Genomic DNA, 25,154 nt, shown 5'->3' with positions numbered 1-25,154 from the left:
TTGTTTGTAACTACGGATCCTATTGTACGGGAGAGGTGGTAAACACAAGGTGATTTCCTAGTAAGGGAAGAAGTTGTTTTCCAAAAGGGGAGTACCATTGGTTTTTATCTGCGGATCCTATTGTACGGGAGATGTGGTAAACGAAGGTGATCTACTTTAAGTAGTTGATTCTCATAGGGGGAGAAGCAAGAGAGATATGCGCTTCTCATCAGGAAATGTGCTTGTACAAAAGAAGATGAAACTACTTGAAGATATGTTCAGTCTAGAGGAACATCTATTTGGAATCTGGAAAATGTTAAATATTATCCAGAACTTTTATGCTATTTACTTTGCATTTCTGATTACATCTTTTTCTTATTTGTTAGTTGAGTTATCCTCTAGGTATTTGTTGTTATTGTCTAACAAACAAATAGGGGGAGATTGAAAGGCATATGTCATAGCCTATTTGTTTATTCGAGGATTTAACTCAACTCAAATAAGAATGTGACAAGTAAATAGTGGATCTACCGTCAAAGAGATCTCACAAAGTAATATCTGTAAAAGGATTCAGAAACAAGATTCATCTACAAACTTGAGGAATTACTTCACTGGAAGAAGTTCAAGAAATTGATCAAGCCTCAGTGATATAAATCAAGATTGTGGATTTAATCAAGTGACAGAGATATTGTCAGGGTATCAGATAATTGCAGGGATTTAATCTGAAGAAAATCAAGTTATCAAAGTCAAGACATGAAGAAACGTCACGAAAGTTAGTCACTCATGAACCAGACAGTACATCGAGTGTCAACATTGAAGTGGTGGAATTGATTCATAATTGACAGTGATTTTCAAAAGATTTTCAGAAGAATGGTTGCTGTTGAAGACTAGTATTAATTCTCTATTAATTAATTAAGTCATATAGTTTAGTTAAGAAAATAAATTATATCTGCAAAGATTAATTTATTTATTAATTGAATTAATTGATTAATTAATTCTGAATTAATATTATGAATTTTTAGAATTGATTTTGAATTTATATTTAATATTAATTCAGCATGACAATTAATTGAACTGGTATGACAATCAGATTGTCATACCAAAAGTCATGCTAGTTCAAATTGATTGTCATACCGAAAGTTCTACTAGCTATGGGATTGTCTTGCTAGTTCAGGAGATAGTCATGCCGATTGTCATGCTAGTTCAGGAGATAGTGATAAGTGGATTTTATATCCACTTGGAATGCTTTATTACAAGCTTAAATTGGTGTTTTGGACTCAAGTTGTTGGTATTTTGATGTGTTTTTGTGTTATTGCATTTCAGGTATCAGATAAATGAAGAAAAGAGCTTTCAAAGGAAATATGATGAAAAGTGATCAGAATTGGAAGCCAAGGCCATTTTCAAGTTGTAGAGAATCTCAATAGCTTCGCGTGGGAAGTTGAATCGCCTAATTCTGACGAGTAGAACTCAAGTTATGGTCAAAACAAGATTCATGAGAATATTTTTCCAGTCAGTAGCAGAGCGCCCGCTCAGCAGAGCGCCCGCTCAGCAGAGCTGAGCGCCCACTCAGAGAGCTGAGCGCCCGCTCAGAGAGCTGAGCGCCCGCTCAGGAGAGCTGAGCGGCCGCGCAGGAGGCGGCTGGTCGCTGATTTCGCTGAAAAAGCCTTTTTTGAGTGGAATTTGACGATTTTAAGGGTCCAGGTCCACTAGGGGCGTATATATACTTCAAAAAAAGGGTTTTCATCATCCGGGAAGATTGGGATACCAAGGAGAAGACCTAGAAGCACAGAACAACTCCGAAAAAGAAGATCTTGTTTTCAACTTGTGATTCTTTGAATTAGTTGTAACTTTGGATGCTCGTTTTTGTTCTTGTTGAACCTAGATCTCGTTTATTCGTCCTTTAATTATTATTCAGTTTATTAAGACCTTGTTTATACCATACTTTCATTGGAACCCATGGTGACGATGAGTTTGATTATGAACTAATCGTTGTCATGGGGTTCTAGCGGATTTACTTATGGATTTCAATAATTAAATTGTTTCGATATCTTGGTGTGTGGTGATTGATTGATATCCTAGTATTGGTTGTGCTTATTCATCTTATGTGCGTAGCTAACATATAAGATAGCGTGTTAATCTCTATTGAAGCGACAGTGAATATAGAGGTTTACAACTTGCCATGCTAGCATAGGTTCATGTATTTGTTATGCATGATTCTTAGGTAACTCTAACCGTTTTACTTGCCCTATGTAATCAAGATAGATAACTTGTGCTTAAACCATTATGTTGTCAAATTCTATAGACATATAGGGTCTCAATATAATTGGTGCCTATTCAGCTTCTATCTCTTTTGTGGATGTCTGGTAGAATGGTACTCGTGCAACGAAAGTTGGCGTTTATCAGTTTCGTGTTATCTGATTAGTGTCATCACCATCACATGCCAAGGTTAAGAACAATAAGGCTATTGAATGGAGTAGTAATGAAGTTAGAATCCCATGTTTATCATATATATTAATTTAACCTCAATTCTCTTAGTTAATGTTATTTAGTATAATCTCTAAGTTTAATAAAAACCCAATTTGTTATTTGTCTTAGCATTGAGCGATAACCATACATTGTTGCATAGGTGCATAAATTGAACTTAACCTAAACCAGTCTCTGTGGGAACGAATCTGATTTATATCTTATACTACTTGCGAACGCGTATACTTGCGTGAATATTAGCGCGTGTTTTCGCCCTAACAAGTTTTTGGCGCCGCTGCCGGGGACTTGGTGTTAATTTTTAGTTTATGTGCTTGTCATCAGTGGTCGTTAAAGTTCACTGACTCGGATTCTTTTACTTTCACGGTTTATTTGTTTGTGTTTCAGGTACTCATTACAATGGGAGATCCAGCAGCACGAATGAAAGCCTTGATGGACTTTTCTCAACCCAAGATCAATGACATTCAATCTAGCATTATCCGGCCAGCTATCACAGCTAATACCTTTGAGATCAAGCCTGGCATAATTCAATGGGTACAGACTTCAATCTAGTTTGGGGGTTCTCCAACGGAAGATCCCAATATGCACATTAGGGATTTCATTGAGATCTGTGACACCTTCAAGTTCAACGGTGTTTCCGAAGATGCTGTGAAGCTCAGACTGTTCCCATTCTCTCTGAGGGACAAGGCTAAGAGCTGGTTACACTCTCTACCAGCTGGTTCGATTACTACTTGGGAGGATCTTGCTCAGAAATTCCATACTAAATTCTTCCCTATGGCGAAGACAGCTGCAATAAAAAACGCTATTACTCAATTTGCGCAGCAAACGGGAGAATCGCTAAGTGAAGCTTGGGAGTGCTACAAGGAGATGCTTAGGAAGTGTCCTCATCATGGAATTCCTGATTGGATGATCATCACTTGTTTTTACAATGGGTTGGGAGCACAGTCCAGACCCATGCTCGATGCAGCATCAGGCGGAGCATTATGGGCAAAGAGCTATGAGGAAGCTTATGATCTAATTGAACTGATTGCTGTAAATGAATATCAGTATCCAACCCAGAGATATCCACAGGGCAAGGTAGTAGGAGTTCTTGAAGTGGATACAGCTACGGCTATCGCTGCTCAACTAAAGGCGTTGTCTATGAAGATCGATTCTCTGGCTAACTATAGTTTTAAGCAGATAATTAGTGTTTGTGAGCTGTGTGCAGGTCCGCATGCGACAGAACAATGCGCTATATCTAGCGACTCAGCTCAGTTTGTGAGCAACTTTCAGAGATCGCAGCAATGAGTTCTAGACACTTATCATCCTGACAACTGGAATCATCCTAACTTCAGCTGGAGCAACAATCAGAATGCGATGCAACAGCCATTCCAGCAGTTTGCAAATAAGCTATTTAACCCTCCTGGTTTTCAACAATAATTTACACCAAGACAACAACTCCAACTTCAACAACAAACTAATGATGCAGGTCTATCTTCGAATGAAAAATCTGAATTGGAGGAGTTGAGGCTTATATGCAAAAACCAGGCTCTTATATGCCAAAGCCAGGCTATTTCTATCCAGAATCTGGAGAACCAAATAGGGAAAATTGCTAATGCCTTATTGAATCGACCACCAGGAACGCTTTCTAGTGATATAGAAGCCAATCCAAGCAAGAGGGAAGTTGAAGAACAGGTGAACGCCATCACCTTATGGTCCGGAAAGGTTGCAAGCCCCCAAATTCAGCAAGACAAAGAGCCTGAAAAGTCTCAAGTTCCAGAATCTGAAGTTTTGGTTGAAGAAGATATGCAGAAGGAAGTAGAGGTGGAACCAAAGAAGACTACTGTGGAACACACTCACCCTGAGGGTAATACAGGGGAGAAACAGATCTATCCTCCACCTCCTTTTCCTAAAAGGCTGCAGAATAAAAAGTTGGATAAGCAGTTTGAGAAGTTTCTGGAGGTGTTCAAGAAACTTCATATCAACATACCTTTCGCTGAAGCTCTTGAACAGATGCCTAGCTATGCGAGGTTTATGAAAGGTATTCTCTCTCAGAAAGTGAATCTCGATGACTTAGAGACCGTTGCTCTCACGGAGGAATGCAGTGTTGTACTGCAACAGAAGTTGCCTCCGAAGCTTAAAGATCCTGGAAGCTTCACTATTCCTTGCACCATCGGAAACTTGTCGTTCGATAAGTGTTTATGTGATTTAGGAGCTAGCATCAATCTGATGCCCTTATCTATCTTCAAGAAGCTTGGTATGCCTGATCTGAAACCAACATACATGTTATTGCAGCTAGCTGACCGTTCCATCGCTTATCCACGACGTATAGTGGAGGATGTCTTGGTCAAGGTGGATAAACTCATCTTTCCTGCTGACTTTGTAATTCTTGATTTCGAGGAAGATAAGAAGATTCCCATTATCTTGGGAAGACCATTCTTGGCTACAGGCCGAACTATGATCGATGTGCAAAAAGGAGAGCTTACGATGAAGGTTCACGATCAAAAGGTCACTTTTAATGTGTTCAAGGAAATAAAGTTACCCACAGCTAAAGAGGAGTGTTTTAAAGTAGAGCAACTGCAGGTTTTGAATGCACCTCCGTGGAAGAGGAAGTTGGATGTGCCATTCGATTCTCTTGGGTTAGCAGAGCTGAAAATTTCTCAGGAGCGTCTCGAGCCGTCTATTGAAGATGCTCCCACACTTGAGCTCAACCCACTACCAAATCACTTGAGTTATTCATTCTTAGGTGCACCCCCTGACAAGGGGTTGGGATATATCTTTGATGATGTAGAGGGTAGCCGAACGGATCCTCCAGTGCCTATAGAGGGTTCTTCTCATATGCAGCACGTAGTTGATAGGACTGGTGTTGGTGATGAGCAGTACAGGCGAGTAACTAGGTGTATGGAGGCTATGTATGACATTCACCGTCATTTTGCTGCAGATTTGACACATGCTTTCGGTATTGTTGTTCGAGACACTGGTGGCGAGGTTGATTGGCCACCTGATCCTCCACCCGATGAGGGTGACTCTCCCGCTAATTAGGTATGCGTGAAATCCTTATTATTACCTTCAATGAGGACATTGAAAATTTTAAGTTTGGGGGTGATAATGTATGGATTAGTAGTGTGTGTCCATATAGATTCATATAGATTTATGTTGCATGTTTAGTTGTAGTTCATTCATATTTTTGTATGATCGTTCATTTAGGACATATTTGTTTATTTTTATGTAATTTCATATAGTTGCATTTTCATGCATATTTAGCATGATCCCTTAAGATGAACTATGATATTTGATAAGTTGATGTTGATTTCAGTGTGGTGATGACGAATAGAGGGATGTTTAAGTCCTAATGAATTGATTTGCATGCCAGAAACAAATATTTTCACAAAGTCTTATAGGGTTGCTTTTGATCTAGATCATGATCATACTTGTTTGTTGTTGAGATTTAATCACTTGGTTATATTTAGAATTTGTGATCTTCTCGTAGTGACGTAAAAACACTGATTCTTTTTATCTGGAGAAAAACTTGGATTTCATTGCTAGTTGTTGTAAGGCTAGGTGTCAAATGGCTAGTATCCGGCTCATATTTTTATGAGTAGTCTAGGGTTGAATGAGATGGAGTGAAACGCACTCATTCAGAAATTATTGAAAAAAAAAGAAAAGAGAAAGAAAAAAGAGAAAAAAAAAGAAAGAAAAAAAGTATGTGTTTATTCACAATTGATCAAGAGTGAGCTCTTTAATACTCGAGTTATTAAGTTCTAGGGGACTTTGTGCCTAGTGACCTAAGGCTTTTATAGTTTGGGATCCGCTAACCTAACGCTCGCTACATGGGTATTATTGCATAAGTCTTTTGGGACCTCATTCATTGCACGGTCAAATAAGCATATTTGCTATGTGTTCAATAATAGTGTGAATCCTTGTATAACTTTAGTAGAAAGGAGGTGTTGTGAGTCATAATACGTTTATTATCTATTCTGTTTATAAACTTTTGATTGTTTCGGTGATAGATAAGTTACGGTTATTGATCTAGTATCGAGAGATATCTGTTAAGCATCCACACACGCATGTTTCTGATTTATGAGTTGGTTTGTGGGATTTTTTCGAACTCTGTTTTAAGTTATTGCATTCTTAGAGGCATTGGCTTATTCATTTGGTTATGGTTATTCTGAGCGGATTGATTGCGTTATCATTTAGTTGCATTCACGTAGTTGCATTCATGCATTAGGTTTGTTCTGTAGTTTTGAGTCTGTTTATGCTTGAGGACAAGCATCGATTCAAGTTTGGGGGTGTGATAAGTGGATTTTATATCCACTTGGAATGCTTTATTACAAGCTTAAATTGGTGTTTTGGACTCAAGTTGTTGGTATTTTGATGTGTTTTTGTGTTATTGCATTTCAGGTATCAGATAAATGAAGAAAAGAGCTTTTAAAGGAAATATGATGAAAAGTGATCAGAATTGGAAGCCAATGCCATTGTCAAGTTGTAGATAATCTCAATAGCTTCGCGTGGGCAGTTGAATCGCCTAATTCTGACAAGTAGAACTCAAGTTATCGTCAAAACAAGATTTATCAGAATATTTTTCCAGTCAGTAGCTGAGCGCCCGCTCAGCAGAGCTGAGCGCTCGCTCAGAGAGCTGAGCACCCGCTCAGGAGAGCTGAGCGGCCGCTCAGGAGGCGGCTGGTCGCTGATTTCGCTGAAAAAGCCTTTTTTGAGTGGAATTTGACGATTTTAAGGGTCCAGGTCCACTAGGGGCGTATATATACTTAAAAAAAAGGGTTTTCATCATCCGGGAAGATTGGGATACCAAGGAGAAGACCTAGAAGCACAGAACAACTCCGAAAAAGAAGATCTTATTTTCAACTTGTGATTCTTTGAATTAGTTGTAACTTTGTATGTTCGTTTTCGTTCTTGTTGAACCTAGATCTCGTTTATTCGTACTTTAATTGTTATTCAGTTTATTAAGACCTTGTTTATACCATGCTTTCATTGGAACCCATGGTGACGATGAGTTTGATTATGAACTAATCGTTGTCATGGGGTTCTAGCGGATTTACTTATGGATTTCAATAATTAAATTATTTCAATATCTTGGTGTGTGGTGATTGATTGATATCCTAGTATTGGTTGTGCTTATTCATCTTATGTGCGTAGCTAACATATAAGATAGCGTGTTAATCTCTATTGAAGCGACAGTGAATATAGAGGTTTAGAACTTGCCATGCTAGCATAGGTTCATGTATTTGTTATGCATGATTCTTAGGTAACTCTAACCGTTTTACTTGCCCTATGTAATCAAGATAGATAACTTGTGCTTAAACCATTATGTTGTCAAATTCTATAGACATATAGGGTCTCAATATAATTGGTGCCTATTCAGCTTCTATCTCTTTTGTGGATGTCTGGTAGAATGGTACTCGTGCAACGAAAGTTGGCGTTTATCAGTTTCGTGTTATCTGATTAGTGTCATCACCATCACATGCCAAGGTTAAGAACAATAAGGCTATTGAATGGAGTAGTAATGAAGTTAGAATCCCATGTTTATCATATATATTAATTTAACCTTAATTCTCTTAGTTAATGTTATTTAGTATAATCTCTAAGTTTAATAAAAACCCAATTTGTTATTTGTCTTAGCATTGAGCGATAACCATACATTGTTGCATAGGTGCATAAATTGAACTTAACCTAAACCAGTCTCTGTGGGAACGAATCTGATTTATATCTTATACTACTTGCGAACGCGTATACTTGCATGAATATTAGCGCGTGTTTTCGCCCTAACAGATAGTGATACCGATTGTCATGCTAGTTCAGGAGATTGTCTCACCGAAAGCCATGCCAAGTCACATATTGTCTTGCCAGTTCATTTTAGTTCTGTTGATTAACTTTAAAGACAAGCATCAGACAAAAACAACAGACTATCAACTTCAATCACTCAAGAACAAAAGCACAGTAGCCGAATCAAATATTACATCTCTCATTGCTGAAATAAGATTATCAATTTCTAGTTATTAAAGTTAAATCCAAACCACTAGAAATCATTCTCTTGTTCTTGTGTAACTATCTAGGCGATCAAAATCCCTAGAACTTAATCTCAAATTGCTTCTAGCATTTGATTCTTTTTATTGCAAAAATAGAAAAAGTTCATGTCGAATTTGTTCTAGATTTGTGATTATTAATTTGAGATTAATCCCTTGTAATCGATACCGTTGTTGTAACACCTTTCAAGTTTAATAATATTTTTATTTAACTTGAATTTTGTTTAAATTTTTTATTCCACACTAAATTCGATTAAACGGTATAGTTTGTATTCAACCCCCCATCTACAAACATATTGGGACCTAACATTTGGTCTTGGCACTACGGTCCAGACTTTATTTCTTTCAAATTTATTTAACTCTTCCTGCATTGCTTGCACCCAGTCAGCATCTTGAAGAGCTTCTTCCGCTTTCTTTGGTTTAGTCTGAGATAGAAAAGAATGATAGAGACATTCATTTGATGTAGCTGTTCTAGTTCTGACACCTGTATCAGGATTTCCAATAATTAAGTCAGGTGTATGTGCTTTAGTCCACTTCCTTGCAGATGGAAGGTTATCTATAGAACTGGATGCTCCCCCATGATCCATGCTGTCTCCATCAACATTTTCTGATGCTCCCCCTGAAATTATGCTCTCTGAGTTGGATCCTTCAGAATTTGAGTTTCCAGAAATATCAGAACTTGGCCCATCAGAACTTCACGAATAAGAACTTGAAGAGCCTGTTGTAAATTCTGATGCTTCTTGAGATGTGGTTGTATCTTCGGTATGCTCCCCCTGCACAGGTGCATTTTCCTTTGGCGTAGTGACCACAGTTTCAATAATATCAGAGTTTAATCCATCGGAGTTTGCAGTATCAGGATTTAGACTGTCAGGATTTACAGAATCAGAATTTAACACTTCATTTTCGAATCTCAGCTGATCATGATCATTGAAATCTTCAAGTCCAGTAATTTTCTTATCATCAAAAGAGACATTGATAGATTCCATGACAACCCTTGTTCTTAAATTGTAGACTCTGAAGGCTTTTGTGGAAAGTAAATATCCAACAAAAATTCCTTCATCATCTTTTAGATCAAATTTTGATAGCTGTTCGGGATGAGTCTTAAGAACAAAACACTTGCATCCAAATACATGAAAATACTTCAAATTTGGCTTCTTTTTCTTCACCATCTCATATGGTATCTTTCCATGCTTGTTGATAAGTGTTGCATTCTGAGTAAAACAAGTAGTCTGCACAGCTTCAGCCTAAAAGTAGGTTGGTAACTTTGCTTCATCAAGCATAGTTCATGCAGCTTCAATAAGAGTTCTATTCTTTCTTTCAACAACTCCATTTTGTTGTGGAGTTCCAGGAGCAGAAAATTCCTGCTTTATTCCATGATCTTTGCAGAACTCTTCCATGATCAAATTCTTAAACTCAGTTCCATTATCACTTCTTATGATTTTCACAGAGTCTTTGACCAATTTATTTAGTTGCTTGACATGATCAATCAAGACAGATGCAGTTTCACTTTTTGTGTGCAAGAAATACACCAATATGTATCTGGTGAACTCATCCACTATGACCATAACATATTTCTTCTTTGCAATAGACATGACATTAACTGGCTCAAGAATTGATGATTCAGTCTTGCTCTTGAATGAAGATATTCTTTGTTTTACCTTCTGACATAAATCACAAACGCCATCAGGAGAAAATACTAATTTTGGCAGTCCTCTCACAAGATCTTTCTTGACTAGTTCATTTATATTGTTAAAATTTAAATGGAAGAGAGTTTCTTGTGCCAATCCCAGCTTTCTTCAATTGATGCTCTACTTAACAGACAGATTGCAGAACCATCAGTACTTGTTGAAAGTTTGGCTTCATAAATGTTACCATGCCTGTATCCTTTCAGAAAAACTTTGCCTGTAGATTTTCTTAAAACTTCACAGTGTTCTTCAAAGAAATCCACATGATAACCTCTGTCACAGATTTGACTAACACTCAGCAAATTGTGTTTAAGTCCTGAGACCAGATCTACTTTTTCAATGATGACATTCCCAAGATTGATATTGCCATATCCCAGAGTTTTTCTCATATTGCCATATCCATAAGAAACACCCGGGCCAGCTTTCTCCACAAAGTCTGATAGCAGAGCTTTATTTCCAGTTATATGTCCTGAACATTCACTAGAAGGAATAATGCTAACTTTCTTTAAAGAAGGTTTTATTTGATAATAATCATAGTAAAGACTATGATATTCCTTATAAGTATAAATGGAATGCCATAAACTACCACAATGAAAACAAGGATTTTGTGGTTTATATCTAACAGACTGACTCTTAACTCCTAACTTTGAGGGTAAGGAGTTTATGTTCTTATTCTTCCTGTAAAATGAAGCCAGAGGGTTAGAATTTCCACAGTTATGACATGTTTTTCTAGGAGCATTAGGAACAGGCTTATAATTGTTACTTTTTTTCACACCTTCCTTTCCATTCCTATTTTTCCTAGGTGGCTTTACCTTGTTTACATTTTTAACCTGTTTCAGCTTATGCTTAAGCTGCTTCTTAGTCATTAAGCCTATGTTAACTTCAGTTGGCTTATCCTGTTTAGGTTTGTCAGAAATTAATTTCTCCTTAACTTCTGATTTCTCAATATCAGACTTTGCAGTTATAAACTTAACAGGATTTACCTTTGGTTTTTGTTTAACAACTATAGGCTCAGTTTCTACAGTTCCCTTACTGTTCTTATCATCTCCATAACCTAAGCCCTCTTTCCAGTTTCCACTACTAAGAATATCCTGAGTTGCTTTACCAGAGTTAGTCCAAGTCCTGATAATCTCTCTTTCCTTTTCTAGCTCAGTTTTTAGAGATTCATTCATTTTAAGTACTTCATCCCTAACATAGAAAGCATCATCTCTATCTTTCTGAGTTTGATAGAACATGACTAACTCTTTTTCTAAATAATCTCATTCTTCTTTTTACAAGCAAGATTTTCAGAAGTTAATCTTTCACATGTTAAAGTTTGATCTTTATAACTAATGAACATGGTTTTAAGATATCTTCTCAACTCATTAATATCATCAGTACGAAAGGCATAAGTAGTTTGAGGTACCTTTAAGTCAGCAGTATCAGAACTGCTATCAGCATTTTCCATCAAGGCATAGTTTTCCTCATCCTCAGAATCTGAAGCATCTGACCAACTTTTCTTCTTTGTGACAAGAGCCTTGCCTTTGTCACTTTTCTCTTTTTTGCAATCAGGAGATATGTGGCCTTTTTCACCACAGTTGTAGCATTTAACATTTGAGTAATCTCCTCTGTTAGACTTTCCTCCTTTCCCTTCAGATTTTCTGAAACCTTTCTTATCAGAACTTGCACCTTTCCTGAAAACTTCTTTCCTCTCCTGAATTTCCTGTATGTAGTCTTTGTGATTCCTTTCACCATAAGAGCACATAGCTTCATCATCTCTTCATCAGGGTCCATCTCAGGTATACTTTCCATTTCTGAGTCATCATCACTATCAGAACTTGATGACTCAGTATCAGACTTTTTGATGAGAGCTTTTCCCTTGCCTTTCTTTGAGGCAGCAACTTTAGGACTTTCCTCCTCAACCACAAAGGCAACTGTCCTTGACTTTCTTCCATTCCTCTTGCTTCTTTGTTCCATCTCAAGTTCATGAGTCTTGAGCATCCCATAAATTTCATCAAGAGTCGTTTCATCAAGATTATAGTTGTCTCTTATTATTGTGGCCTTCAAATCCCATCTTTCAGGAAGAGCTAACAGGAATTTAAGATTTGAATCTTCAATATCATACTCTTTGTCAACTAGTGACAAATCATTCAAGAGTTAGATAAATCTGTCATATAAATCAGTTAATGACTCATCAGGCTTTGAGTCAAAGTGTTCATACTCTTGAGTGAGTATAGTCTTCCTGTTCTTCTTGATTGAATCAGTTCCCTGACACCTTGTTTCCAAAGCATCCCATATCTCTTTTGCAGTCTTGCATTGAATTACCCTGTTTGACATGACATTATCAATGGCACTATGCAGCAAGTGTCTTACCTTTGCATCCGTTACAATCGATGAGATATCTTCAGCAGTGTAATCACTTTTCTCCTTTGGTAAAGACTTTGCTGGCTGACCTGCAACTTCCACAGAGAGTTTGGTTGGTATATGTGGTCCTTCATTAATCATGTCGAGATATTCTGGATCTGTAGCTTGCAGAAACATAGCCATCTTCACTTTTCATATGGAATACTCAGAAGGTTTCAACATGGGAACTCTTATAGTCTCATATCGACTATGGGTTATGGTTTTTGGAGGTTCTTCAGTTTTGGTGGGCTTGGTTGGAGTTTCTTCTTCAGACATGATTGTTTTTGGATCTTAAACTGTATGTGTGTTAACAGATTGCTCTGATACCACTTGTTAGGTCACACACACTGTAGAAGGGGGTTGAATACAGTGTTTACTACAATCAAATCGAATATAAAAACTCAAGTAACAAAAAACATATTTTATTTAACACAATAAACTCTGTTACAATATGGAACTGTCCTCTCTTAGTGATGAATAAATTATCACGAGAGCTGCTAGGGTTACAAAGAATAATAACTTCGATTAAGATAACACTTATAGTGTAAACCCTATGCCTGTGTTTATATACTACAGAGTTACAAGATAATGTTCTAATTGATATGGAATATAATTCTGCTTCCTAAAATATATCAACTAGTTATCTTTTCTTCCAAGTATTCTATTCTTCATAGAATTCCTTCTTCATGCATATTTCTTTCTGTCTTAGTCTCGATCTTCTTTCCTTTCAATCAGCCGCCTGCATTATCTGAAAGTCTCCTTAAGTCCTGATATTATCTCCTGATAAATATCTTCTGATAACTTAAGTTCTGATATCTTAAGTTATGTCTTTAGTATAAGTGCTGATTTCCAGTTAAGTACTGATTTGTCCTGTTAGTTAAGATCTGAAAACTAAACACAAATCATATTACACATGACATTATCAAATATATCTAACAGTTACTTAGCGGCTAAGTAATCTATTTTCGGATCCGATATGTGAATGTAATTATCGGATTATTAAATAAATAAAATATGCAATGGTTCTGTCAGATACGTGTTGTTGTATTATTAATTGTATTGATTGGTTGGGTACGAAGATTAATTATATAATTAATTATTGAGTTGTATGAATTCATTTTTTTGCTTTTAAATTGAATTTATTAAATATTGATTTTCATAAATGCTAAAATTATTTCTAAAATTATTTTTGTTGCTTAATAATTTTACTTGTTATTTTTAGGAGTTTATAAAATTTAGAAATTAATATTTTATTGATTATTTATCTTTAAATAATTTACTGATTTCATTTAATTGTAAAATCAGTATTTAATTCCAGAATGCTTCAAAAATCATGAAAATTTTATTTTATTAAGTTCTGAATATTTTGAGAATTTTAAAATCCTTTTGGAAATTTTTGAGATTAAATTGACCCGCACATTGTATCGTTTAATCGTCAAATGAGGGTAAAAGTTGCGTTCCAGAAATGATGTAAAAATTTCAAGAATTTAATATCATTAGCTTTAAATTATTTTGGGGATATTAAAACTATTTTAGTGACTTTTCGAATTAATGTTACTCGTTAAAAGCTTGCTGAAACGACAAATTGCGATACACAAATCAGTTCTCGAGACGGTTAATCGGATTAGGACTATAATCCTTATCAATTCATTTCCACCACTCCTTCCTCTCTCATCTCTCAGCCGGCTATCTCTCTCTTCCTCGTCTCTGCAATCTCTCTCAACTTTTTTCCCTCTAAAGTCTCTTCCTCTCTTCTCACTATCTCTGTTCCTCTCCCTTTCTCCTCTCTTTTTCCCCTTCTGCCCCGTTCTGATTCTGGTGAGTTCACCGCTGTGATTTTTTCGGTTGTTTCTTTCGGCCATTTTTCGACCATTTGTTTACTTGTGTGTTTCAGTGAGTGTGTGCGTATGTTATTTCGTGTGTGTGTGTTATTTTGTGTGTGTTTGGGTCCTGTGTTTCCGGCCAGTGGCGGCCGAGTTCTGTTCCCCTTCCCTTTTTCCGATCGAGCGCGTGGTGTGGCCTGTTACTTTGATTTTCTTACTTCTGATATAATTATTTTATTAATTCTGTAAGATTTAGTTGATAATTGTTTCGTGATATAAATAAATTGTATGGAATTATAACATTTAATCGGTGAATATTCGCGTTGGAAACCCAATTTATAAGGGTACCCGCGAATTTTTACCGCCGTCAGTGATGAGCTTCGGCGAGTCGGCGGTGGACGGTGATGATCTAATTCTGAGTCCTAATACGAAGAAAAATATAAAAATGTGAATTATAATAATAACTAATTGAAATTGTGTGGATGTTTGGGAATTGCAAATTGTGGTTGTGGATTGTTGTTATTGATTGTGATTAACGTCGAATCGATTGGACGGGTAGGCCGATAAACAAAGGAGACGCTGCCCGATTTTCGGCAAATTAATTCTGAAAATACGGGAACTTAACCTATTATTATCGGAGACGTCGAACGAAAGTAAATAATTATATCATACGAACATAGTTACGTGTTGTGACAAAATATTTTATAAACAATTACCCTATTATTTTCAAACAACAAATATACATACTTTCCGAAAATAAATACCGAACCGAGTTTCGACGATGTGAACCATTATTGCTATGTGTACTTCAATAATACATACAAATACGAGTCGGGTTATGAAATCGTGCGGGTAGAAATAATAGTGATACTACATTAAGCTTAAACGATTATCTGAATTAGGGTATTTCAACCCTGTAGGTCCTAGTCAGAAGACCCGAGGATTGACATCGGACTAATAATGATCTATTGATTAGTCGTCGAGCTCAGCGAGGTTCCAATCGAAGTACCTGAGTGTTGAGATCGTAGCCAGAATTGGGTAGTGGTTTGACGATAAAGAAAAACGTTCAAGGCAATCTAAAAGTCAACAGATAATAGTGATTAAAGCTTATCAAGGCAAGTATTCCTTACTTTTCTCGTAAAATACTGTAAATATCTCTTCATTCCTATTCTAAGTTCAGAATAGTTAACTGTTTTATATTTCACTGTAATTACTCTTAATTATGCAAGTTCTTTTCATTATTGTTCCTATGCTATCGATTGCTCTCTTGAGCAAATACCCATTCTTTCGGGTTATTTGTGAACCCTGATTTGGGATGTTTTGAAATCAAAATGATTTGACATCAAAATACTCTATGGGCTAGACAGTTATTATGAGGACCAGTGATGAACTGGATCCTATGGGTCGGGGATGGACCGGACCCTTGGGCCATAGTGCCTAGGTACCCTATATGTTGGTGGGTCTATGCAGTTGGGTATAGATCCGCACTGTATCCTGACTGATCAGCAGGGTATAGTGCATACGTAGGTTCTAGTGTTCAGTCCAATTTATTGTTAATCAACATTAACGACACTCTCTCTCGAAAAGTTTATAATTCTAAAAATCGAACAAAACCCTGATTCAGGTAATGAATCTGGGAATCGCTTGTCACTTTTGGATTTATAATTAAAGGCTGGTAACAGCCAGTATTTATTCGCTCAACTCCCTCAAATTAGTAGAATTGTTTAAAATTGCTTAAAGATGTTGTCCAAAAATTCCTTTGATAATGATACTTGAAAATCACTTATATACTTGCTGGGCATTTTTGGCTTATTCTTTCTTTGTAAATTCCTATTTCTTTCAGAAGCAGGTAAGGATAAAAGTGAATTGCTTTCGTTAGACAACAGAAGTTAGAGAGATCTCCGCTGCGAGAGGACGAAGATGTTAGAAAAATAAGACAAGGGCATTGGCATAAATGTATTTAAACTTGTATTCTAGTTGTTGTGAGTTGTAGAAGATTAATTTCTTGTTTCATACCATAACCTATAAACGATCCGGATTCAAGGGGTTATTTATATATTATTTTATTTTATGTAAAGATTGTTTAGTGACACCAAATCTTGACCCCGGATTTGGGTTGTTACATCCCTCCCATTCTCCGCTTCTCCCTCTAGTCTCTCTTCTCTATCTATTTTTCTTCGTAAATTTATTTACTCTTAATTTTCAAAAATTCATATTTCCCAAACCATCCGTCTAAATTTCAATTATTATATATAGAAATGATCAGCGCTTCGATATCTATGCATAGGTATATATATTGCAAGGTTTTGAGAAGAAAAATTTTGGGACATAGTTTCTGTTTTAATTTATTTTTGGGGCGTGGAAAAAGAGTTTGACGGTGTTGATTACAACACATGGCATTTCAGCGTGTGTATGTTTGTGGCTATTAATTTCAGATTTTTCTGAAGATATTTTCCGGACATCAAATAATCCCTTGGGGTGATCAGAATTTATTTTGGGTAAGAATTTTGAGATTTCACTTATGTATTTGGGTATATTATTGCATTTTAGTGTATACATATTTTGTTACGTGTTGATTCTCAATGATCAGGAGAAGCTCAGGATCTGGCTGTCTTGGATGTCATTAGGATTTGATGTGTCATTAGGATTTGATGCTCATCAGTATCTGAAGAAACATCAGTATTTGAAGACAGTCTATTGTAAAGATTAAGTCTGTTCCTTATTTTGAGGGATGGATATCTGTTCGTTATGAGTGATAGAAGTTTGTATATTCGGTTAGAGATATGTATCATTTTCTGTTAGTAATTGATAATGCTTATCCTATACTAATTTGTAGCAGCTGTGTATTATATAAACACAGTTTAGGTCATCACATAGTGAAAAACTCGAGCATTGCACGACCTAGCAGCTCTCCAGAACATCAATATTTCTTGAGAGAGTTTGTAATAGTTTTTATGAGAAATATAAAGAACTGTTTTATTTTCATACTTGTTCGAAATATTTAATCAATTGTATCCAACCCTCCTTAAACAATTGTATCTTACTGGGCAACAATTGGTATCAGAGCTCACTGATAAATTTACAATTAGAAGCGATCTAAACATGTCTCTGAACAAGTATGAAAGTATTAAAATTCCCATTCTGAAAAAGACTGAATATCCTACATGGAAGGTGAAGATGCTCATACACCTGAAGGCTACAGATCCAGACTATCTCAATGTAATTAATGATGGACCCTACATGCCAAAAAAACTGGCGCCTGCAACTCCTACTGTTGCTGAACACTATCAATTGAAGGAGAAGAGTGAGTGGACACCAGAAGAGAAAGTAGCTGTGCTGAAAGATGCAAAGGTAAGAAACATTTTGCATAACAGTCTTGATTCTATGATGTCAAACAGGGTTATACCATACAAGACTTCCAAGGAGATCTGGGATGCTCTTGAAACTGAATGTCAAGGAACCAGGGCCATCAAGAAGAACAAAAGGGTTGTTCTGATTCAAGAATATGAACACTTTGAGGCCAACCCTGATGAAAGTCTCACCGACATCTATGAAAGATTTCTCACCCTACTCAACAATCTGTCTTTGGTAGGAAAGGTGTATGATCGAGAGGATTCAAACACTAAGTTTCTGAGAGCTTTGAATGAAGAATGGGAGACTCGGACTTCAATCATACGACATCAGTATGATTTGGAAATAATCACTTTGGATGAAGTCTATGGCATGCTAAGAACTAATGACTTTGAAGTCCAACAAAGGAAGGAGAGGAAAAGCATCAAAGGAAAACCAGTTACTTTGAAAGTGAATGCTAAAGCTTCAAAAGAAAGGTTTGTTGAAGTTGCAAGGAAAAAGAACAATATTCCAGAATCAGATACTGATGATTCATCATCAAATCCTGATGATGATACCAATTCTGAAACTGATGAGAACGTGATATATTCTGATGTCATGCAAATTGCTGTATTTCTGGTTAAGGGCTTCAAAAGGATGCAATTCAGGAAGTCTCAGAAGAATAGAAGCTTCAGGAAGAAGTTCACTGGAGGGAAAAGGAAGTCAACTGGAAGAAGAGATGGAAAGGACTCTAAAGCTGGAAAAGTAGACAGGTCAAAAATCAAGTGCTACAACTGTGATGAACCTGGTCACTTTGCTACAGAGTATAAGAAGACAAAGCATGACAAATGGAAGAACAAAGCCCTGATTACATCAAGCAAGAATTAGATGGAATCCTCTGATTCTGAAAATGAAGATACATGTTATGCACTGACGGCTTGCTTTGATGATCCTGCTTCCTCTGAGTCTAAGGTATCAACTCCCTTCTTCTCTTTTGATACTGAAGATATATCTGAATTGAAATCTATTCTTAAGTCTCTCCATGGAAATTTTAAAAATAAGATTCTACAGAACAATAGACTTTTAACTGAAAATGAAATGTTAAAGTCTAGGATTGATCAGTTGGAGTCTGACTTAATAAATCAGATTGAAATTCAGAAAGAATATGAGAAAGCTAAACATATAGCAAATGTACTAGAAGCTAAGTTCAGTATGTTAGAAAATGAATTAGAAAATGAGAGGAAAACTCTTAATGCCTGGACTATTTCAGGAAAAAAGGTTCATGAGATGATCACTAAGAAAAACTGGAAAGAATGTCTTGGTTATGTAGATGGAATTAAGGATGTTGACACTGAGAATAAGACTACTCTTAAAACTCCTGTTAAGTTTATCTCTTCAGAAGCTGATGAACCCAAATCTATCTATGAAAAGGGTTCAACATCAGCATCCCAAGAAAAATCAGTAAGTGATAAACCTCAAAGAAAAGAAAACAAGGAAACCATTAAGACTGTTAAGAAAGAAAAGAACATAGGACTTCTGTCTAAAAGACAATTAAAATAGAAATTATATGAGGTTACTGACAAACCTCAAGTAAAAAGTCCTAAAAGGAATAGAATGGTAAGCAAGGTATTTCTAAGGATTCTAATTACAAGTTTATTCTAAATGCTCCTAGAAAATATACATTATACAGGATTTCTTACTTTAATGTCCAATTGGATATGCTCTCACAAATCCTACTAAGGTATCATACATGGCTGTAATGCAGGTATAGGATACAGCTCTAGTTAATGCAATAAATACTGGTTTCTCTTTTGAATTTAAGGGACACATGTATGAGGTTGATGCTGATGTTCTTGTTCAAGCACTAAGATTGCCTCCCTGTGATAGTGCTCCTGACAATTATACAACTGAGCAGATGTTTGATATGCTCAGAACTCTGAACTATAAAGGTGACATCACAACAATTGGGAAATTGACAAGAACAAAATTAAAGAGAGAATGGAATTTCTTCTTTGATTGCATCAAAAGAAGTTTCTTGAATAAGACAACAAATTTTGATGCTCTTCCCTCCACTTCTCTGAAAATTGGGTATTCTCTTCTCCATTCTGGTAATTTTGACTATGGTAACATAATTCTTCAATTCATAAGTGCTAGGAGAACATATACATTAGGAGTAATAGGGTATACTAGATTTCTTCAACTGATCTTTAATTTTCTATGCCCTAATGTTGAATTTGATAATGATGAATTGCTTCCTGTATTTCAAATTATTGAGAAGGCTATTACAGATCATATCAAAAGAGTTGAAAAGAACAAGTTTTCAGGACTTCCCTTCCTGCGTCAGGAGGTCAGGCAATTTCTATTGAGAAATAGTCCTACTCCTTCACAAGTTCCTGCAAATCCTGATGTTGGTACCTCTGTTATATTTCCTGATGCTGTGGAATAAGACACTACCCATCTTATTTATAACCCAAGCATTTCTTCTACCAAACAGAATTCCAATCTAGCTCCTAAATTAGCCTCCTCTGATGTCTCCCAAAAGACATCAGTTGTACTAAAGGAAAGGTTGGTTAAGAAATCTGTTCAATCTAAACAAGGAGCTCAACAGGCCTCACTGAGTGAGAGTGAGAAGAAAGAAGAATGATTTCCAGTTTGAAAAAGAAGGCTGATCATGCCAGACGATTCTAACTCTGATGATCAGATGCCCATTGGGCCAAGAATGAAGACAAAGAAATTAACTATATCAATTCCTGATGACTCTGTTGACACAACTGGAACTAAGGAGCCAACTACTGGTGCTAATGCTCGGATAAAAAAGGTTCCAGTGAACAAAGACAGTGCTGAGTCCAAGAACACTGCCAAGAGTATGCAGAAAAGAAAAGCTGAAGACATGGTTAGGTACATCAGAAAGAAGAAAAAGACTCAGTCCTCTGCTATGGATGTCAGTCCACAAGAACCTAAGTCTCAAAGGGACTTAGCAATTGAGGAACATCCAGTCCCACAAGAACCATCTTCTCAAAGGGAAGATGAAGACAAAGAGGCTGCACAAATAATTGTTGATCTTGCTCAAGGTGTTCTTCTTGCTAATTCTAAACAACTATTGCAAGAAAAGAAGGCTCATCAAGATGTATTGTCAAAAGTGGATACAGTTATTCATGATCTCATGTTTGAGAAGAGTACACAAGAACCTTCACCAATGATTGCTGAAGCAGCTCAAATTCTTTCGGCCCCACAAGAACTATCAGTTCAAAATACTGATGCCGGTCTAGTGCATTCCCCTGACAAATTAAATCCTGATATTACGACAAGTCCTGATGCTTACCAACTTTCAATTCAAGCAGCTCCTACTGATGACACATTGTTTCTAGCTAGTTTGTCAAAGTATCCTGATGCATTGTTTATTCCTCCATTTTCATCAATACCACTTGAGGACTCACCCTCAGGTATTGCTTATTTTCCTCTAATGTTCTCAATGTTTGTATGATTATAAATAGTCTCTTATTTGAGGTTACCTCTATTTATATGACAAGCATACTACTCCTCTCAGTCCTCTCTTATTTATTTGCAAAATGTGTGAGTATTCCTTTCTATAAGACTGTGTGAAAATACTATATGAGAAAATCAAATTCTGAGTGGCAGTCTCCTGTACTGGCAAAAGGAGAGGTAGTTTTGAGAAAAGAATTTTATAAGCTTTCTTCTTTGCTTATAAACTTTCTTATGTGAGAAAAATATTACTCTTCAAAGTAATATATTGTGTGAGAAGTGATGAGATCACTTGAAAAGAAAAGAGAGATTTAGGTGTTACATTATTTTCTATTTCAGGATCTCATCAAAAATAGATAATTCTTGCTAAGGATCCTCTTAAAGACAAAGCAATTCTACCAAGCTCTGTAAATTCTTCTGAGGGTCTATCTTGCTCTGATTATAATAAAGACAGTGATCCTGATGATCCTGACACAGCTCAGCTGAAGACTGCTATTGATGCATCTAAGAAGTCCAATGTTGGTTATTCTTCACATTTCAATACTCATCCCTCTTATTACAATATTGATGCTGAGCATTTTCGAAAGGTTGAATGGGATTTTGCATGGAGAGAGGCACATACTTCTATCTCCTCAGCTGTTGGTATGTAACATGTTCATAAGGCATATTATGGACTTCAAAATTCTGACCTTAAATTGCATCTCAAGGCTTCTATCATATCTGTGAAAGGAATTCTCTCTGAGCTTGCTGCTATGAAGACATCTCATGCTACTTTACAGAACAAGATTGACGCTTTTATGATCAATCCACTTACCTCCGCTGAACTCATAAGTGTAAAAATGGCTGTTAAAGCCGTGGTTCAATCTCAACAAAGCATTGATACTCAATTTTCTTCCTTGGAAGATAAAGTGTCTTCAATGGCTGAACAACTGGATGTTATGTTTTCTCTTCTTTCAAATCCTGATGACAAAATGAGTGAGAAGATAGCAATCACAAAATGTACACCTGACTCTATTCAGTTGAAAGATAAAGACATTGATGATGGTGATAAGAATCCAGTTGCAAATGTTCAAATTGCTTCAGTTGCTCAACAATCTCAACATTCTAGAAGATCTAGTTCAGGACAAGGAAAGTCTACCAGTTCTCATGAAGTTAAGCACAAGTCTAATGTTGATGCTCCTGAAACCAGCGATATTACAATCTCTAACATAGCAGATGCTAAAGGACTATTATTTCCTTACAGGAACAAGGAAACATGTGAAGAGATTTTTATGTACTACAAGGATAAGAGGTTTGAGCAAAAGAATGCCATAAGTGCTCTTGGGTTGATAACTGAAGAACTTCCTGATCTAACGACTGAAGAAGCAGTTATGCAACTGAAGGAGTTAATGGCTCAAATTGAAGATGAAGCAAACACCTCTAAAGGAAGGAAAAAGAGGTGGAAGATTTACAAGTGCCAGAGGAAGAAGAGGAAGAGGAAGAAATTATAATTCAATTCGAGGTTCTTCAATTGATTTTGCAATTCTGAATGTTCTATTCAGAGAAGGTTTTGTTCCTGTGCAAGGAAATGATGTAAAAGAAGAAGCTGAGGATACTAAAGAATTGATTGTCCCCAAAAAGAAGAAATCAACCGCTGAAATTGCTCAAGTTGATGCAACTAATACAAATGTGTCTCTTGAAGCAGACACAAATCCTGAGAAAAGGCAGACCCTGATGCTGTGAATCTGAAAGCTTACTTTGATACTGATGAGAAGGTGATCAAAGTATTGGATGAATCAGTTCTTAATACAACAATAATTTCTCATATTTCAGAGGCTGATGAACATAAAAGAACTGAAAGAAGGAGAGCTGATCAAGCATGTAGTGACTATGTGCAAAGAATTCTAAAGTCAGGGAGAGAGATATGGCAGAAATCAAAAGGGAAGATTCATGATTTATCTACGAGGTATGCTCCTCTTAGCAAGAAAGATAAAAGATGGAAATATATTTATTCATTTAGTTATCCTAGAGCATTGAAGCATATTAAATTTGTGTTAGCAGGACTTAGACATTTTATTTCAGAATATGAGGATATTGATAAGTCCAGCAAGAAACCTTCTAGGGTGGAACATAATGAAAAGCTAAAGCTTATCAAGACTCGTACTAGAGGAGGTATTGGTCATTCTCGAATGGAGACTCTGAGGTCTAATTTACATGACACAGATACTCTGACTGACAATCTTGGAGAGAGAATTACTCCTTCACATCTTGAGAAAGTTGAAGCTGTGAAGATTGTATATAAAAAGATAAATGATAATGATGTTAGAGAGGAGATTCTGTACATCTTGAGAGATAGTAAAGTAAAAAGCTTTACATTACATCAACTCTTGATGAAGAATGTGACAGAGTTGAAATATATTCACTATCTTCTTAGAGTTGAGGACAATATCACCAGAAACTGGTCTTCTATGATACTTGAGAGTATCAGAAGAAGAGTCATGAGAAAAGAAGATAAATACAATGGTGAGTATGTTCCTATGTACAGAACTTACTCTGGTCAAGAAATGAAGATGGAAAAAGGAGCTGCAGTTCTGAAAGTTTTTCTCAACAATCCTCAGTTATCTTTCAGTCCTGATCATGAAGATGTCAGCTTAAGCTTTATATTAATTGGTGATCTTGAAATAACTAAGAGTTTGATTTCTAAATTAACATCAGCCATATATCAGCTTGGGGAAGATACTGAAGAGAAGAAAGAGTTGAAGAAAAAGCTTGTCAAAGTCCTTCAAGATAAGGTGGAAGAAAGGTTAAACAGATTTCTAGAAACAACTGTCAGTTATCTTAGGATACTGAAGTAAACCTTATTCCTTGTATATTTTGTAAATTGGTTTTGGCATCATTGAGAATGGAATTTATGCTTCATTACATTAAGCATAAATTGGGGGAGATTGTTACGTGCTGATTCTAAATGATCAGGAGAAGCTCAAGATCAGGCTGTCTTGGATATCATTAGGATTTGATGTGCCATCAGGATTTGATGTTCATCAGTATCTACAGAAACATTAGTATTTGAAGACAGTCTGTTGTGAATATTAAGTATGTTCCTTATTTTGAGGGATGCATATCTGTTCGTTCTGAGTGATAGGACTTTGTATATCCAGTTAGAGATATGTATCATTTTCTATTAGTAATTGATATTGCATATCCTAGACTGATTTGTAGCAGATGTGTATTATATAAACACAGTTTAGGTCATCACATAGTGAAAAACTCGAGCATTGTTCGACCTAGCAGCTCTCAAGAACATCAGTATTTCTTGAGAGAGTTTGTAACAATTTATATCAGGAAATATAAAGAACTGTTATAATTTTATACTTGTTCGAAATATTTATACAATTGTATCCAATCCCCCTTAAACAATTGTATCTTTACTGGGAAATATATTTCAATCATAATTTTTAGAAGTTGTTGTGAAAGTCGCTTTTGGCCGTATTTTTCGGTATATTTTTAAATGCAAATATAAATTATTGTGTGTTTTAAATTTTTTTAATTTTATTTATAATTACAAGTGAAGATATTTATCAAGCATATCTGACTATAACTCCTAAGTAGACTCTTCTACTCGAGGATTCCTCCAAAGTACTTTTACTATATGAATAGACTTATTCCTACGGACTCGCTCCTTACGATCTAGGATATGGATTGGCTCATACTCAATGACTTGGTTAGAATCAGGGATATATTTCTTTAACATAGAGATGTGGAACACATTATGAATATGTTGGAGTTGCGGTGGAAATGCTAACTCGTAGGAAACCTTACCTACTTTTCTCAATACTTCAACCGGTCCGATGTACATAGGAATTAGCTTACCTTACTGACAAAATCTAACTAATCCTTTTCAAGGCAAAACTTTCAACAATACTAATAACCTAACCTCTATCTATATATCCTTTTGATATAAATCTGCATTATTTCTCTGTTTATCCTGAGCCGCT

The 25,154-nt window shown here is 36.1% G+C and overlaps 1 non-coding gene across 1 annotated transcript; it reads right to left on the bottom strand.

The window, feature by feature from the left end:
- Nucleotides 1-3,246: 3,246 nt before the first annotated feature.
- On the bottom strand, nucleotides 3,247-3,353 carry LOC141687640 (small nucleolar RNA R71). The gene has a single exon (XR_012561130.1). It is a non-coding gene; the product is annotated as a small nucleolar RNA R71 (small nucleolar RNA).
- Between the last annotated feature and the right edge of the window lie 21,801 nt (nucleotides 3,354-25,154).

Source organism: Apium graveolens, chromosome 9 (genome assembly GCF_009905375.1).
Source record: "Apium graveolens cultivar Ventura chromosome 9, ASM990537v1, whole genome shotgun sequence".
NCBI lineage: Eukaryota > Viridiplantae > Streptophyta > Magnoliopsida > Apiales > Apiaceae > Apium > Apium graveolens.
Note: the sequence above shows the minus strand (reverse complement) of the source record. Positions and strands in the feature narration are given on the sequence as shown.